The 15,052-nt window shown below is 46.4% G+C and overlaps 1 protein-coding gene across 5 annotated transcripts in view; it reads right to left on the reverse strand.

The window, feature by feature from the left end:
- Nucleotides 1-378: 378 nt before the first annotated feature.
- The window catches only part of LOC140421682 (leucine-rich repeat and immunoglobulin-like domain-containing nogo receptor-interacting protein 1), a 216,193-nt gene continuing 201,519 nt past the window's right edge, over nucleotides 379-15,052 (reverse strand). Inside the window, exons 1-2 of one of the 5 annotated variants that reach the window (XR_011946995.1) lie at nucleotides 11,518-11,608; nucleotides 379-3,890 (exon numbers count right to left, since the gene is read on the reverse strand). The gene's annotated coding sequence lies outside the window, so the exon portion shown is untranslated. Of the gene's footprint in view, nucleotides 3,891-4,572; nucleotides 4,748-11,410; nucleotides 11,609-15,052 lie in introns of those variants that run through there. The other 4 variants (XR_011946997.1, XR_011946996.1, XR_011946998.1 and 1 more) reach the window with 4 other exon arrangements.

A 15,052-nucleotide genomic window follows, 5' to 3' on the forward strand; every position in this document is an offset into this window, starting at 1 on the left:
CCCCCCGCTTTGGCCACAGGGGCACTGAACCCTGGAGGTCACATCATCATCAGCCCTGTCACCCCCCCCCCCCCCCCCCCCCCCCCGAAACCTGATTAGTTGGATGTCCAATTCCCACTCAGTCCTCCAGCACCTTCCTGTCTCTATTAGCGATGCCCATGGCAGTTCCCCAACTGGGGTGCAGGCCCCGTTATTCTCAGCTAAATTCAGCCCTCAGCTCCATCACCTGGCTGTCAGTGATGAGCAATAGAGACAGAAAGGTGCCCGAGGCTCAAATAGGAAGACAAAACTTGTGGATTAGGATCTCCATAAAGGTCAGCAACTTCTTATAAAAAGTCAAATTCCCAGTCAACAAATTAAAGGATCACACGACGAGACTTCAAGTTTTATGACTTTTAATACAACAAACAAACTAGAAGCTACTTTAACTCGGAAATCTACACATTAAACTATAAAACAGAACTTTGCCCTTTTGCACAATCTAAAATCACACTCCACGATTATAGTTACTCTGTCCTGGAAGTCAAAACTTAATTGTCTCAGAACCTGTCCAAAATGATGATTCATTCCCGAGGATTTACTTCCGTTCTTCGACCAAGACACCGAGGAAAAAAAGGGAGAATAGAATAGAATGTGAACTGGCAAAATACATAAAAATAGACCTGTTAAATCTTCGGTAACTACGTAAAAAGGAAACTTTTGGCTCAGACAAATGTTTGTCCATTACAGATAGAGTCAGGAGAATTTAGAATGAGGAATAGAGATCTCTACAGCCACCTCGTTCAACACTCTGGGATGTAGATCATCAGCTTTTGGGGATTTATTCACTTTCAATCCCATTAATTTCTTCAGTGCTACTTTTTCACCAATACTAATCTCTGCCAATCCCTTGGTTCTCTGGTGTTTTGGGGACAATTTCTGTATCTTCCTCTGTGAAGACAGACACACATTGTTTAGTTTCTCTGCCATTTCCTCATTCCCCATTCTAAACTCTCCTGTCTCTGCCTGGAATGGACCCACATTGGTTGTTGCTAATCTTTTCCTTTTCACATTCCTGTAAAAGCTTTTCCAATCGGTTTTTATGTTTCTCCCCAGTTTGCTCTCATCAGTTTCTTGGTTCTCCTTTGCTGAATTCCAATCGATCTAATGGAATCTTTTAACTTTTCTTGTTAGCTGAGGTTGCATCACTTTTCCTGTTGGATTTTTGTTCCTTAAAAGGAATCTATATTTGTTGTATATATGCAAAATAAAAGTCACAAAAATCCCAGAGGACCATAGGCTGCTCCCCTTTGACAGAGAGAGAGCTGACTGGTGGTGATTTAACCCGAGGGTCAGCACACCTCAGGCGAGGGGCCTGGTTGAGAAGGCGGGGCCTTCATGAATAAACTCAGCCAGTATGGGAGTTGAATCCTCACTGTTGGCCTTGCTCTGCATCACAAACCAGTCATCCTGCCAACTGAGCTAAACGAACCTCTGATAAATATGTAATAATTCCTTAAACATGAGGTATTCCCTGTACCAATCAGTTTCCCAGTCCACCTCAGACAACTTGCCCCTCACACCGTGATACTTTCCTTGTGAGGGACATCCAGATAACTTAAAAGGAACCATGTAACCACCAGGGCCCATCTCCATGGCAACGTGGCATGCTTTGGGGGGTTTGAAACAGAAATGGAAACTAAATATCTTCAAACCTCCAGACATCCTTTCACTATATGATCCTTTGTGCAATTTGAAGCCAGGTATTAGCAACAAGGCTCAAAGATCAACAGCCCATTGCAGGCAAAGTGGTGAGACCGGCCAGTCCAGCAGAAAGAAACCCTCTGTAGAGATCTACTATGCAGATTTAGTGAGGAGCTTGCAACACTAAAACTCAGTAGAAATTTGAGTTAAAACCTCTCGGATGCAAACAAGAATCTTTTGCCTCTATTTGATGACAATTAGGAGTCACTTAAATCTTATTCTCTGATAAGTTTGGCTAGCAAAAGGACTTATAAAGAGAAGCAACTTGGACAGAATTTAACTTTCAAAATAATACAGAAATGGTTTCTTGCTTACGGCAAACCAGTTTGCATTTACTTCAAGAGTTAGAGTGGAAAGGTGAAAGTATGAAAAATAGAGACAACGAATAGTTTAGATCAAAGCATTGATGATTCATGAATAAAGATGGCCGCACGGACCATCACGGTTATAGGAAATCATATCAGTCTTTAGCCATCTATCTACACCTCTATGTCGTTCTAATTGGTTTGCATTAAAATCAAATGTATTTGATTTGACGGTTAGCTGTCAATCCTCAATGTGCAACATTCATTCTAAATGTTTCATGTCTGAATATTTGTGTATGTTATGGAATGCGATTCTGTGGTTATTATCAAGTCCAGTTCAAACTGGACTTCTGCTGACTTCGTTATTATCCACATTGCGGACAATAGCGTCTTAATGTTGCTATGGTGCCTGCCCTGTCCATGGAGTGATAACTGGTACAGCTTGTGTTTTAATGCCACACTGTCTTGAACATGTATTTGTTTGAACAATGGCTTTCTCCTCTCAGCTCAGTAAAAGTGCTGTTTTAATCGACAATGAAATTATGCATAAGTCAGGCTGTTTTGTGTCTCTGTTGAAGCTAGTTGAAGCTGTGTGTTTTGAGATGACCTGAGATTATGAGTGCTGAAATCCTTAATTTAAAATGGGTATTAAAACTGGGGCTTAATATTTATACTAAATAGCCTTCTTTTACCTATCAGGTATGTTAGAAAATAGTTGGTTTCTATCACCCTCCGACCACCCCCACTGACCACCTGTCAGAATGAACAAAATGCAGTCCTGGATGTAGAGCAGAAACAATAACAGCCGAATCTAACCTCTGGAATCGATTGTGAAATTGTTGGTGTCACTGCAGGTGTGATTAAACATGCAATTACATCTCACATTGAGAGGTGGACGGCCTCTCCCCAGTGTGAACTCGCTGGTGTTTCTGCATGGTGGATAAATGTGCAAATCCTTTCCCACACTGAGAGCAGTTGAATGGCCTCTCACCAGTGTGAACTCGCTGGTGTGTCCGCAGGGTGGATAACTGAGTAAATCCTTTCCCACACTGAGAGCAGGTGAATGGCCTCTCCCCAGTGTGAACTCTCTGGTGTGTCTCCAGGGTGGATAACTGAGTAAATCCTTTCCCACACTGAGAGCAGGTGAATGGCCTCTCCCCAGTGTGAACTCGCTGGTGCTTCTGCAGGGTGGATAAATGTGCAAATCCTTTCCCACACTGAGAGCAGGTGGACGGTCTCTCCCCAGTGTGAACTCGCTGGTGTGTCCGCAAGTGAGATAACTGAGTAAATCCCTTCCCACACTTTGAACAAGTGAACGGCCTCTCCCCAGTGTGATTGCGTCGATGAACCTCCAGCTCAGATGGGAATCTGTATCCCTTCCCACAGTCCCCACATTTCCAGGTTTCTCCATGTTTTGGGTCTCCTCACGTCTCTCCAGGCTGACCAATCAGTGGAAGCCTCGTCCACAACACAGGTACGGTTCCTCCCCGCTCTGAATATTGTGATGTTTTTCAGGCTGTGTAACTGGTTAAAGCTCTTTCCACAATCAGTTCACTGGAACACTCTCACTCGGGTGTGTGTTGTGTGGGTCTCGGTGCTTTTCCAGTCACACTGATGTTTCCACAGTCAGTTCACTGGAACACTCTCACTCGGGTGTGTGTTGTGTGGGTCTCGGTGCTTTTCCAGTCACACTGATGGTTGAAATATTTAGCTGACAGTTCAGGGAAACATTTTTCCTAGATTCAAAGGCCGATGATATCCAGGTTCCAAGGAAGGGAGTAACTGTCAGATCGAGACGTGACATTTGAGATTTCTGTCTGTAATTCCTCCTCGTCTAATATCCTGTAAAAACAATTTACAAAATTCATCACTGTCAGTACAGGATTGAAACGCATAACAGACAATTCTAGTTTCCATGTCACATTTTTTCCTCTCTCTTATTCCCCGAAAGCTGTAAATCTCCATCCCACACACTCCCTCTATTCTCACTCTGCTGTATTTCATATTGACCCTCCCTATTCTCCTGAAGGTGTTGATTCAGGCTGATTGACAAATCCAAGCTCACAGCTTCCTGTCCAGGAGATCACAACAGTTATGAGCTGCAGTTGGCCATTCGGCCCATCGAACCTGAACCATTCAATGGGATCATTGGCCGATCTACCTCAGCACCGTTTTCCGACACTATCCCCCATATCCTTCGACGTCTACAATATCCAGAAACCTATCAATCTGTGTCTTGAAAATACTTGGATGACTGAAGCTCCAGAATCCTTGGGGGTAGAGAATTCCAAATCTTCACCACATCGTCGAGTAAAGGGGCTGGTTTAGCACACTGGGCTAAATCACTGGCTTTTAAAGCAGACCAAGGCAGGCCAGCAGCACGGTTTGATTCCCGTGCCAGCCTCCCCGAACAGGCGCCGGAATGTGGCGACTAGGGGCTTTTCACAGTAACGTCATTGAAGCCTACTCGTGACAATAAGCGATTTTCATTTTCATTTTTCATCTCAGCTTTCTGTCCATTTACCTGCCAGTTCCCGATAACGCTCGACATCCTCATCAATCAGAAATCTGTCTGGGGGTGGGGAGGTGTCAGGCATGCGATACAGGTGCGGGAGTAGCTGCTTTTCCGCAGGTTCTGGTGCCACTAAATTATAATCTGTCGCTTATCCTGATTGACCGGCACCCATCTGCCTAATCCTTGAATTCATTATTTGTTATCGTGTCCCTGGAAGACTTCAGGGTTCGGATTGGTAGGATTGTGCTGGAAAAAGTGAAGAAATCATTAATAAAACAGCGCAGGTGGATTCAGCGGGAATGGAGCTGCCTTTTCAACATGGCGGCCTGACCCTCAGGAGGTCTCTCGACCCCGCGCTCTCCGGGGCTCTGGGAGGCGGCGAAAATTATAACTGTCGACATTATCCGTGTTACTGACCAGGGGCGGAGTGTGCTGACTCAATATCTGTGAGCTCATGAGGACCACCTGCAAAACGCCATGGAGAGGTTCGATGATCCGGAGGAGAGAATCCTGAACATTCAGCAAGATGCCTCCTTGACGGAGGCAAGAATTCAATCCTTTGAAAACCAGCCGAGTGGCTGGCGGAGGTCCTGGAGGACCGAGGGTCGGAGAAAGAACATCTGAGTCGTCGGCCTGTCAGATGGTCATCATAGAATTTAGAGTGCGGAAGGAGGCCAATCGGCCCATCGAGTCTGCGCCTTAGAAACAACACCCCAGTCAGGCCCATACCTCCCCCCCCCCCCCCCCCCCCCCCCCCATCCCCGTAACCCAGTAACCCCACCTAACCTTTTATTTGGACACTGAGGGCAATTTATCGTGGCCAATCCACCTAACCTGCACATCTTTGGACTGCGGGAGGAAACCGGAGCATTCGGAGGAAACCCACACTGACACGGGGAGAATGTGCAGACTCCGCATAGACAGTGATCCAAGCTGAGAATCGAACCTGGGACCCTGGAGCTGTGAAGCAACAGTGCTAACCACTGTGCTACCGTGCTGCCCATAAATGATGTTTTTTTCTGTCCATTTAGTGTGGAGGGTAAGGCTCCCGTTAGGTTCTTCGAGGACCGACTGCCACGTTTTCTCAAGCTGGATGTGAAGCCTGGGCGTTTCAAATTAGAAAGGGAGCATCGGTCTTTGAGGCCGAGGGATAGTTTTCATCCCAGGCCTGTAATCATTCACTTCCACAACTTGAGAGAATGTCCTGGAGAGGGAACGGCGAGGTGGCACCTGGCCCCAGGAAGGAGTGAGGATTTACTTCTTCCAGGACTTTTCGGCAGCAACACAAACGAAGCGTCGAGGCTTCGATGAAGTTCAAAGATAGCTCAAGCCTGTGGGGAGTGAATTCCGTCAGGCTTTATCCTGCAACCCGAAAAATGGGATCCAACAACTCCGTCAAGTCGTTCAATAATCCAACTATTGCCTTGACCTTCATTAAATCCATGAAGAGCCAGGATCTGGAGGGATGGTTTGCAGCTCGGACTAACTCAGGTTCTAATCCGGACTCTTTCCCCATCATGGTGTTGTCTGAATTTCAGAATCACAGAAATACACATAGGGACAGGAGTAGGCCATTCAGCCCCTCGAGTCTGTCCTGCCATTTAGTGAGATCATGGCTGGTCTGTGACCTAACTCCATATCCCTGAATATCTTTGCTTAACAAAACTCTACCTCAGATTTAAACTTAACAACTGATCCAGCTTCACCTGCTGTTTGTGGGAGAGAGTTCCAAACCTCTCCCACCCTGTGTGTGAAGAAGTTCTTCCCAACATCTCTCCTGAACGGTCGAGCCCTGATTTTTAGACAATGATCCTAGTTTTAGAATCTCCAACCAATGTAAATAGTTTATCTTCATCGCCCCTGTCTTTCCCTGTTAATATCTTAAATACTTCAATCAGATCACACCTTAATCTTCTAAATTCTAGCAAAAACAGGCCTAATTTGTGTAATCTCTCCTCAAAATTTAACCCCTGCATTCCATGTGTCTTGGCATATCATCTTAGTAAACCTGTGTTGCACTCTCTCCAAGGCCAAAATATCCTTCCTAAGGTGTGGTGCCCAAGTGGGGTCTTGTATAGCTGCAGCAGGACCTCTGTGTCTTTGTATTCCAATCCTCCAGATGGGCGGCATGGTTGAACAGTGGTTAGCACTGCTGCCTCACAACTCCAGGGTCCCAGGTTCAATTCCGGCCTCGGGTGACTCTCTTGTGTCTTTCTCCCCGTGTCTGCATGGGTTTCCTCCGGGTGCTCCGGTTTCCTCCCACTGTCCAAAGATGGGCAGGTTAGCTGGATTGGCCATGCTAAATTACCCTAGTATCCAAAAGGTTAGGTGGGGATAGGATGGAGGTGTGGGCTTAGACAGGGTGCTCTTTCCAAGGGCCGGTGCAGACTCGATGGTCCGAATGGCCTCCTTAGAACATAGAACAATACAGCGCAGTACAGGCCCTTCGGCCCACGATGTTGCACCGAACTTCTGCTCTGTATATTCTCTGATTCTATGTAAATGCCAGCATTCCATTCGCCTTTTTGATTATTTTCTGCACTTGTTCCTGGCAGTTTAGGGATCTATGCACCTGAACCCTCCAGACTCTTTGCCATCCACTGTACTTAACCTATTTCCATTCAGAAAGTCCTCTGTTCTATTCTTTTTTGGTTCAAAACAGATAACCTCACACTCGATTACATGGAATTCCATTTGCCACAAGTTTGCCCATTCACCGAGTCTGTCAATATCTCCTTGCAATTTGATGCCATCATCTAGGCTGTCCATGCCATCTAACTTTGTATCATCAGCAACAGTGAAGAGGCCCTTCCGCCCATTGAGTCTGCACCGACACTCGCAAAACACCTGACCGACCTGATTCCATTTGCCAGCACTTGGCCCATAGCCTTGAATGTTATGACCTGCCAAGTGTTAACCCAGGTACTTTATAACCCACCTCTACCACCCTCCCAGGCAGTGCGTTCCAAATGTCACCATCCTCTGGGTAAAAAGGTTTTTCCTCAAGACCCTTTAAACCACCTGCCCCTCACCATGAGCTTGCATCCCCTCGTGACACCTTCAACTGAGGGGAACAGCTGCTCCCTATCCATCCTGTCCAAGCTCCTAATAATCTTGTACACCCCAATAATCTTGTACACCTCAATCAGCCCCCCCCCCCCCTCCCCTCCCCCAGTCTTCTCGGCTCCAATGGAAAAAACCCAAGCCTATAGGATAACTCAGAAAATTGAAAAGAAAATACAGGATAATCCAGGAAACTACAAGCTGATGAACTTTACATCAGTGGTAGGGAAATTATTGGAGAGGATTCTTCAAGACAGGATTTGCGCCCATTTCAAAGCAAGTGGACGTATTAGCGAGAGGCAGCATGGTTTGTGAAGGGGAGGTCGTGTCTCACGAACTTGATCGGGTTTTTCGAGGAAGTGACAGAGATGATTGATGAAGGTAGTAAGCCCCTTGGCAGTACAGAAGGTGAAGTCACACAGGATTTGAGAAGAGCTGATAAGATAGGTATAGCATTGGCTCGGTCATAGAAGACAGAGGGTAGCAGCAGAAGGGGGCTTTTCTGAATGGATGGCTATGACTAGTGGTGTTCAGTAGGGATCAGTGCTGGGACCTGTGCTTTTTGTAGTATATATAAATGATTTGGAGGAAAACGTAATTGGTTTGATTAGTAAGTTTGCAGATGACACAAAGTTGGTGGAATTGCGGATAGCAATGTGGACTGTCAGAGGATTCTGAAGGATATAGATCAGTTGGAGACTTGGGCAGAGAGATGGCAGATGGAGCCAAATGTAAGGTAATGCATTTTGGAAGATCTAATACAGGGGGGAAATATACACTAAATGGCAGAACCCTTAAGAGTATTGACAGGCAGAGGGATCTAGGTGTACAGGTCCACAGGTCACTGAAAGTGGCATCGCAGGTGGAGAAGGTAGTCAAGAAGACATACGGCATGCTTGCCTTCATTGGCCGGGGAATTGAGTTTCAAAATTGACTAGTCATGTTGCAGATTTATAGAACTTTTATTAGGCCACACTTGGAATATAGTGTTCAATTATGGTCGCCACACAACCAGAAAGATGTGGAGGCTTTGGAGAGGATACAGAAAAGATTTACCAGGATGTTGCCTGGTATGGAGCGCATTAGCTACAAGGATAGGTCGGAGAAACTTGGTTTGTTCTTACTGGAATGACGGAGATTGAGGCGCGACCTGAAAGAAGTCTACAAAATTATGAGGAGCATGGACAGAGAAGGTAGCCAGAAACATTTTTCCAGGGTGGAAGAGTCAATTCCTGGGAGACACAGGTTTAAGGTGTGAGGGGCAAAGTTCAGAGGAGATGCATGAGGGAAGTTGTTTTTACACAGAGGGTAGTGGATGCCTGGAACTCACTTGCCAGAGGTGCTGGTGGAAGCAGGTACGATAGTGACATTTAAGGGACGTCTTGACAAATACATGAATAGGTTAGGAATAGAGGGATATGGACCCCGGAAGAGTAGAAGGTTTTAGGTTAGATGGGCAGCATGGTCGGTGCATCCTTGGGAAGGCCGAATAGCCTGTTCCTGTGCTGAACGTTTCTGTGCTCTTTGTTTGTTCTATCCAACCTCTCTTCATAACTTAAATGTTCCATCCCATGCAACCTCCTCTGCACTGTCTCCAATCACATCCTTCCTATAACGTGGTGAGCAGAAATGCTCACAGTAATGTCCCATATGCCTTTTTCACCACCCTATTAACCTGCCCTTCCACGTTCAGAGATCTCTGGACAAACACGCCAAGGTCCCTTTGGTGCTCAGAACTTCCCAGTGTCACACTGTTTATTGAATACTTCCTGGTCACATTACCCCTTCCAAAGTGTGTCACCTCACTGTTTAGGTTTCAAATAGGGGCAGCACGGTAGCATAGTGGTTAGCACAATTGCTTCACAGTGCGAGAGTCTCAGGTTCGATTCCCAGCTTGGGTCACTGTCTGTGCGGAGTCTGCACGTTCTCCCAGTGTGTGCGTGGGTTTCCTTCGGGTGTTCCGGTTTTCTCCCACAATCCAAAGATGTGCAGGTTAGGTGGATAGGCCATGCTAAATTGCCCTCAGTGTCCAAAATTGCCCTTAGTGTTGGGTGGGGTTACTGGGTTATGGGGATAGGGTAGAGATGTGGGCCTGGGTAGGGTGCTCTTTCCAAGAGCCGGTGCAGACCTGATGGGCCGAATGGCCTCCTTCTGTACTCCTTCTAAATCCATTTTGCCACTTTTCTGCCCATTTGACCATCCCGTCTCTATCTTCCTGTTACCCAAGACACTCAACCTCACTGTTAACCACCCGGCCAATCTTTGAGTCATTCGCAAGTCCCCCATGTGGGATCTTGTCAACTGCTTTATTGAAATCCATGTAAACTACATCAACTGCACTGCCCGACACACCTGGTCACATGCTCAAAAAATTCAATCAAATATGTTAGGCATGGCCTCCCTCCGACAGTGTCATGCTGACTATTCCTGATCAAACCTCTCCAAGTGGAGATAAGAGTGCATCAGAATTTTCTCCAACAGCTTCCCTGCCACTGACATGAGACTCACTAGTCTGCAGTTCCCTGGCTTATCTCTACAACCTTTCTTTTTTTTTTAAATTAAGACTACCCAATTATTATTTTTTTCCAATTAAGGGGCAATTTAGCATGGCCAACCCACCTAACCTGCACATCTTTGGGTTGTGGGGGTGAAACCCACACAGACATGGGGCGAATGTGCAAACTCTGCACAGACAGTGACCCAGAGCCGGGATTCGAACCTGGGTCTTCAGCGCCACAGTCCCAGTGCTATTGACTGCACCACATTACACTCTTTCTTAAACAATAGGACCACATTAGTTGTTCTCAAGTCCCCTGGCAACATCCCCGTGGCCAGAGAGGGATTAAAACTTTGGGTCAGAGCCCCAGCAATCTCCTCCCTCGCCTCCCACAGCATCCTGGGACACAATTCATCCAGAGCTAGTAATCTAATAATCTTATGGGCAGCACAGTAGCATTGTGGATAGCACAATTGCTTCACAGCTCCAGGGTCCCAGGTTCGATTCCGGCTTGGGTCACTGTCTGTGCGGAGTTTGCACATCCTCCTCGTGTGTGCGTGGGTTTCCTCCGGGTTCCTCCCACAGTGCAGGTTAGGTGGATTGGCCATGATAAATTGCCCTTAGTGTCCAAAATTACCCTTAGTGTTGGGTGGGGTTACTGGGTTATGGGGATAGGGTGGACATGTTGACCTTGGGTAGGGTGCTCTTTCCCAGAGCCAGTGCAGATTTGATGGGCCGAATGGCCTCCTTCTGCACTGTAAATTCTATGATAATCTATGATTCCGAGCTTGGATCACTGTCTGTGTAGAGTCTGCACGCTCTCCGCGTGTCTGTGTGGGTTTCCTCTGGGTGCTTCCTCCCACAAGTCCCGAAAGATGTGCTTGTTAGGTGAATTGGACATTCTGAATTCTCCCTCTGTGTACTCGAACAGGCGCCGCAGTCTGTCGACAAGTCGATTTTTATAGTAACTTCACTGCAGCGTTTATGTAAGCCTACTTATGACACTAATAAGACAGATTATTATAATGTAAGCCTACTTATGACAATAATAAAGATTATTATGAATGGGCCGAAGGGCCCCTTTCCGTGCTGTAAAACTCTATGTCTCTGAAGATAGAGGTGGTAGAGGGAGGGAGGGAATGAATTTATAGAGAAACTGCCAAAGCCCCAATATTCACCAGCTCCAAGGACACACCTTAGCTCCCTTTCCAATCTGAAAGCAGCCTGAGCTGGATTTACATTCCCCTTAATTGATCATTGCTGGGTGATAATCCTGTACTTCCTCACCTCACACCACTGTGACAGCACCTTCACTACACAGACTGCAGCAACTGACCAAACATCACCTTCCCAGTTATTCCTGAAGGCACCGCCTTCCCAACCTGGCCCCTTACCTGAGGTGTGGTGATCCTCAGGTCACTTCACCGCCTGTCAGCTCTCTCCCGGGACCAGGCCCTGGTTCACAGCCGCCATCTTGGGGAAACAGAGCGCATGCGCTAGCGTCTTGGTGATGCTACAGCTAGTGGGCGGGGCCTGAAAGTTTCTGTTCCCAGCGGGGTCCTAGTGCCCGGTAGACGTACCGTTCCAACAGGTTTTTAAAACGTTTCATCCACGCCCAGTTGAAGCTGATGTTTGTGGCCTGGAGGTGTCTGTGGGTCACGTTTACATTCAGTGTGAGAGGCTGCAGCCTCTATATAGCTACCTGAAGGGGGTTGATTATAATTCGTGGTCCTTTCCACTCCATGATCAGGATGTTTGTGATATTTTCTTACCCTCAGCGTGATATTTCTTTCTTTAAAATACATTTCAGCAGCAGGCTGACTGGTGATTTTTAACGGATAGAAGGTTATTTATTATCACACTATTTCCCTGGATGTTTGAACATCTCAGTCTCTCGTCTCTTTCACATTCACTGACACATAACAGAAATTAGGTACAGATCAAGTTGAAGCTGTAATGATGAAAATGGAATGTAGACTACAATCTTTATATTGCTGCAGGTCTGTTGTCTTCTTGTTGAGCTGGTCCTTTGGTTGGAGTGAAGGGTTTTTAGAAACATAATTCTCATGAGTCTCTGAAGCTTCTTGTAGTTGGTTCTCAGGTGGACTTGGAAGCTGGAAGAAGTACATTACTGTGGCTGCACTGAGAGACATTCAGCTCTGCTGGTTCAGCAGGTTCCTGGTGCTTCAGATGCTTCTCACACACACATTTGCTTTGTTCAGAGTTTATTATACTGCATCCCTGACAATTAACTGCAGGGTTAAAACTCTAAGACCCAGAACACCCCGATAGAATAGCAGTTTACGATGCTCACTCATGCTTATCTCTGTCCCAATTCGAGCTCATTCTCCAGTGTTCAAGGGTTTTCCTCTGGGTGCTCCAGTTTCCTCCCACATATCCCGAAACGTGCTATTAGGTAATATGGACATTCTGAATTCTCCCTCTGTGTACCCAAACAGGCACCAGAATGTGGCAACTAGGGGCTTTTCACAGTAACTGGCACTGTTTTAATAAATAAAAAAACATTTTATTCTTTTTTACATTTTCTCCCAAACTTACACCCACCAACAATAAACAATAATCAGTAACAAATATGTCAATCCCTATATCAATAACAACAATCCCATCCTCCCACCAAACCCCAAACCACCAAAGCCCGCATGTTCACACAAACAAATGACAAAAAGGAATTAGGGATCACCCATTGTCGCCATTATCCCACACAGCCCCCCTCCCCCCAATCCTCCCACCCACCCCAACTACTGTTCAATGTTATCCAGTTCTTGAAAGTGCATAATGAATAATGCCCATGAATTGTAGAACCCCTCCATCCTTCCTCTCAGTTCAAACTTAACCTTCTCAAGAGTCAAGAATTCCAACAGATCCCCCCACCACGCCAGGGCACAGGGTGGAGAGGTTGCTCTCCAACCCATCAGGATCCATCTTCGGGCGATCAGCGGGGCGAAGGCTACGATATCTGCCTCCGCACCCGTTTCCAACCATGGCCGGTCCGACACCCCAAATATGGCCCCCCGGAGACTCGGGTCCAGTTTCACGTGCACCACTTTAGAAATTATCCCAAAAACCTCCTTCCAGTAATCCTCCAGCTTTGGACAGGACCAAAACATATGAACATGATTAGCGCCCCCCCCCCCCCCCCCCCCCAACCCAACGTTCACACACATCTTCTACTCCTTCAAAGAATCGGCTCATCCTCACCCTCGTGAGGTGTGCTCTGTATATCACCTTCAGCTATATCAGTCCCAACCTCGCGCACGAGATGGAGGCATTCACTCTCCGGGGCACCTCACACCAGAACCCCTCCTCCATATCGTCTCTGTAGCACCGTCAATATGACACGAGGCAGGTTGAGGTAATGTCAATTGAAGGCTTTATTAAGCAGAACTTTATCCCCAGCAGCGTGGTTACAGAATGGAACTGCTGAGGGAAATGGAGGGAAAAGCTGGGTTCTTATACCGGCATTTCTGGGTGGAGTCCAGTAGGTGGCAGATCCAATCAGGACCTGGCATCCCTCTACCAATAGCCTGTCGACACGTGGTGTACCGTATTACCCCTAATACATAACACCGTAGTCTCCCAACTCTTCCTCCCACTTTGCTTTGATCCTTTCCAGTGGTGTCAAAGTGCAGAAGGTTGCACTTTCATTCCCAATAACTCTAAAGAAGTTAAAGATTTGGCATTACATATCCAAAAAGAAATCAAAAAACTTGATCCACCCCAATTTATCTCTCTCTGGGATAAAATTTGTGGGTGGCTTGGACACACTGGAATGTCCACAATAAGAATAATCCTATTCTCCTGTGGAGCTGTATTCATCATTTACATAACATACCAATGTGCTAAGTGCATTAAAAAAAACTATTCGCTAAACGCAGGGGACCAACTATTAGAATGATTCAAACTAACCCAACAGTACCCCCAATCGATGAATTTGAGCTGAAATACCATTATTGAAATGTTACTGATCAATCAACTGTTTGACTATTATTAACATATTGTATAATTTATTAATACTGAATCAGTAGTATCAAATTTGATTAATTTATTAATTATAATAATTATTTTGAAATGCCTGGTTGTTGGGCCCCGGGGGTTGGCAGGGTTGTATGCTATATTGGGAACTTGCCGGACGGGGAACTGGCACCGTGGCTGATAATCGTCTGGGTAATCAGGGAAATCCACCTCCAGTGCCCCCTCTTTTCCCGGGACTAACTCTTGATTCATCTGTGGGAATTAATTAGCACGGATTTTAGAACGAGTGCGAGTCGCCGGACCTCCTTGCGACGGCGCAGGTGGTGGTAGGGGTGTTGGGAGCGGTGGATAAAGGGCTTGAATGTAAGGTGGAGGCGGTCATAGTGGCGGTGTAACGGTCAGTCGTCCCCTATATTGCCAATTTTCAGGGTCATCCTCATCGTCTCCCTCGGTCAAGGCAAGGCCGGCCATTTGACCGTACGGTCCTGATTTAGAAATTGGGGGTTTTACAGACTTAGGTCTTTTTCTCTGGTGGGCACATTCCTTTCTCAAAACGTCCGCAGTCTTAACAATTCCCCCTTCTGTTAATTCAATACCCAATTTTAAAGCGTTAGCCTGCCAACTAGCCAATAAAGATGTATTTTTAAATTTCTGGCAGTACTCCCGCCATAACTCAATCATTTTCTTTGCCGTGGAGCTACGGTTATGTTGCCAAATAATCTGCTGTGCCTCCATAACCGTAGGCAAACCTTTTGATCCTTCCAGGGGCCATTTCCCCTTTCCCAAAATCTTATGCAATTCCCCCGACAACTGCCGCAGCTGCTTAGAATGTTCCGGATACTGTTCGCAAAGAGTCTGAAGCGCACATCCACTATCAGAGGTGCTATCCAGAGTATTACCCATTGTCTCCTATCCTCGGATGATCCTTGTGGTTAC

The sequence above is a fragment of the Scyliorhinus torazame genome, chromosome 5, assembly GCF_047496885.1.
Source record: "Scyliorhinus torazame isolate Kashiwa2021f chromosome 5, sScyTor2.1, whole genome shotgun sequence".
Lineage (NCBI taxonomy): Eukaryota > Metazoa > Chordata > Chondrichthyes > Carcharhiniformes > Scyliorhinidae > Scyliorhinus > Scyliorhinus torazame.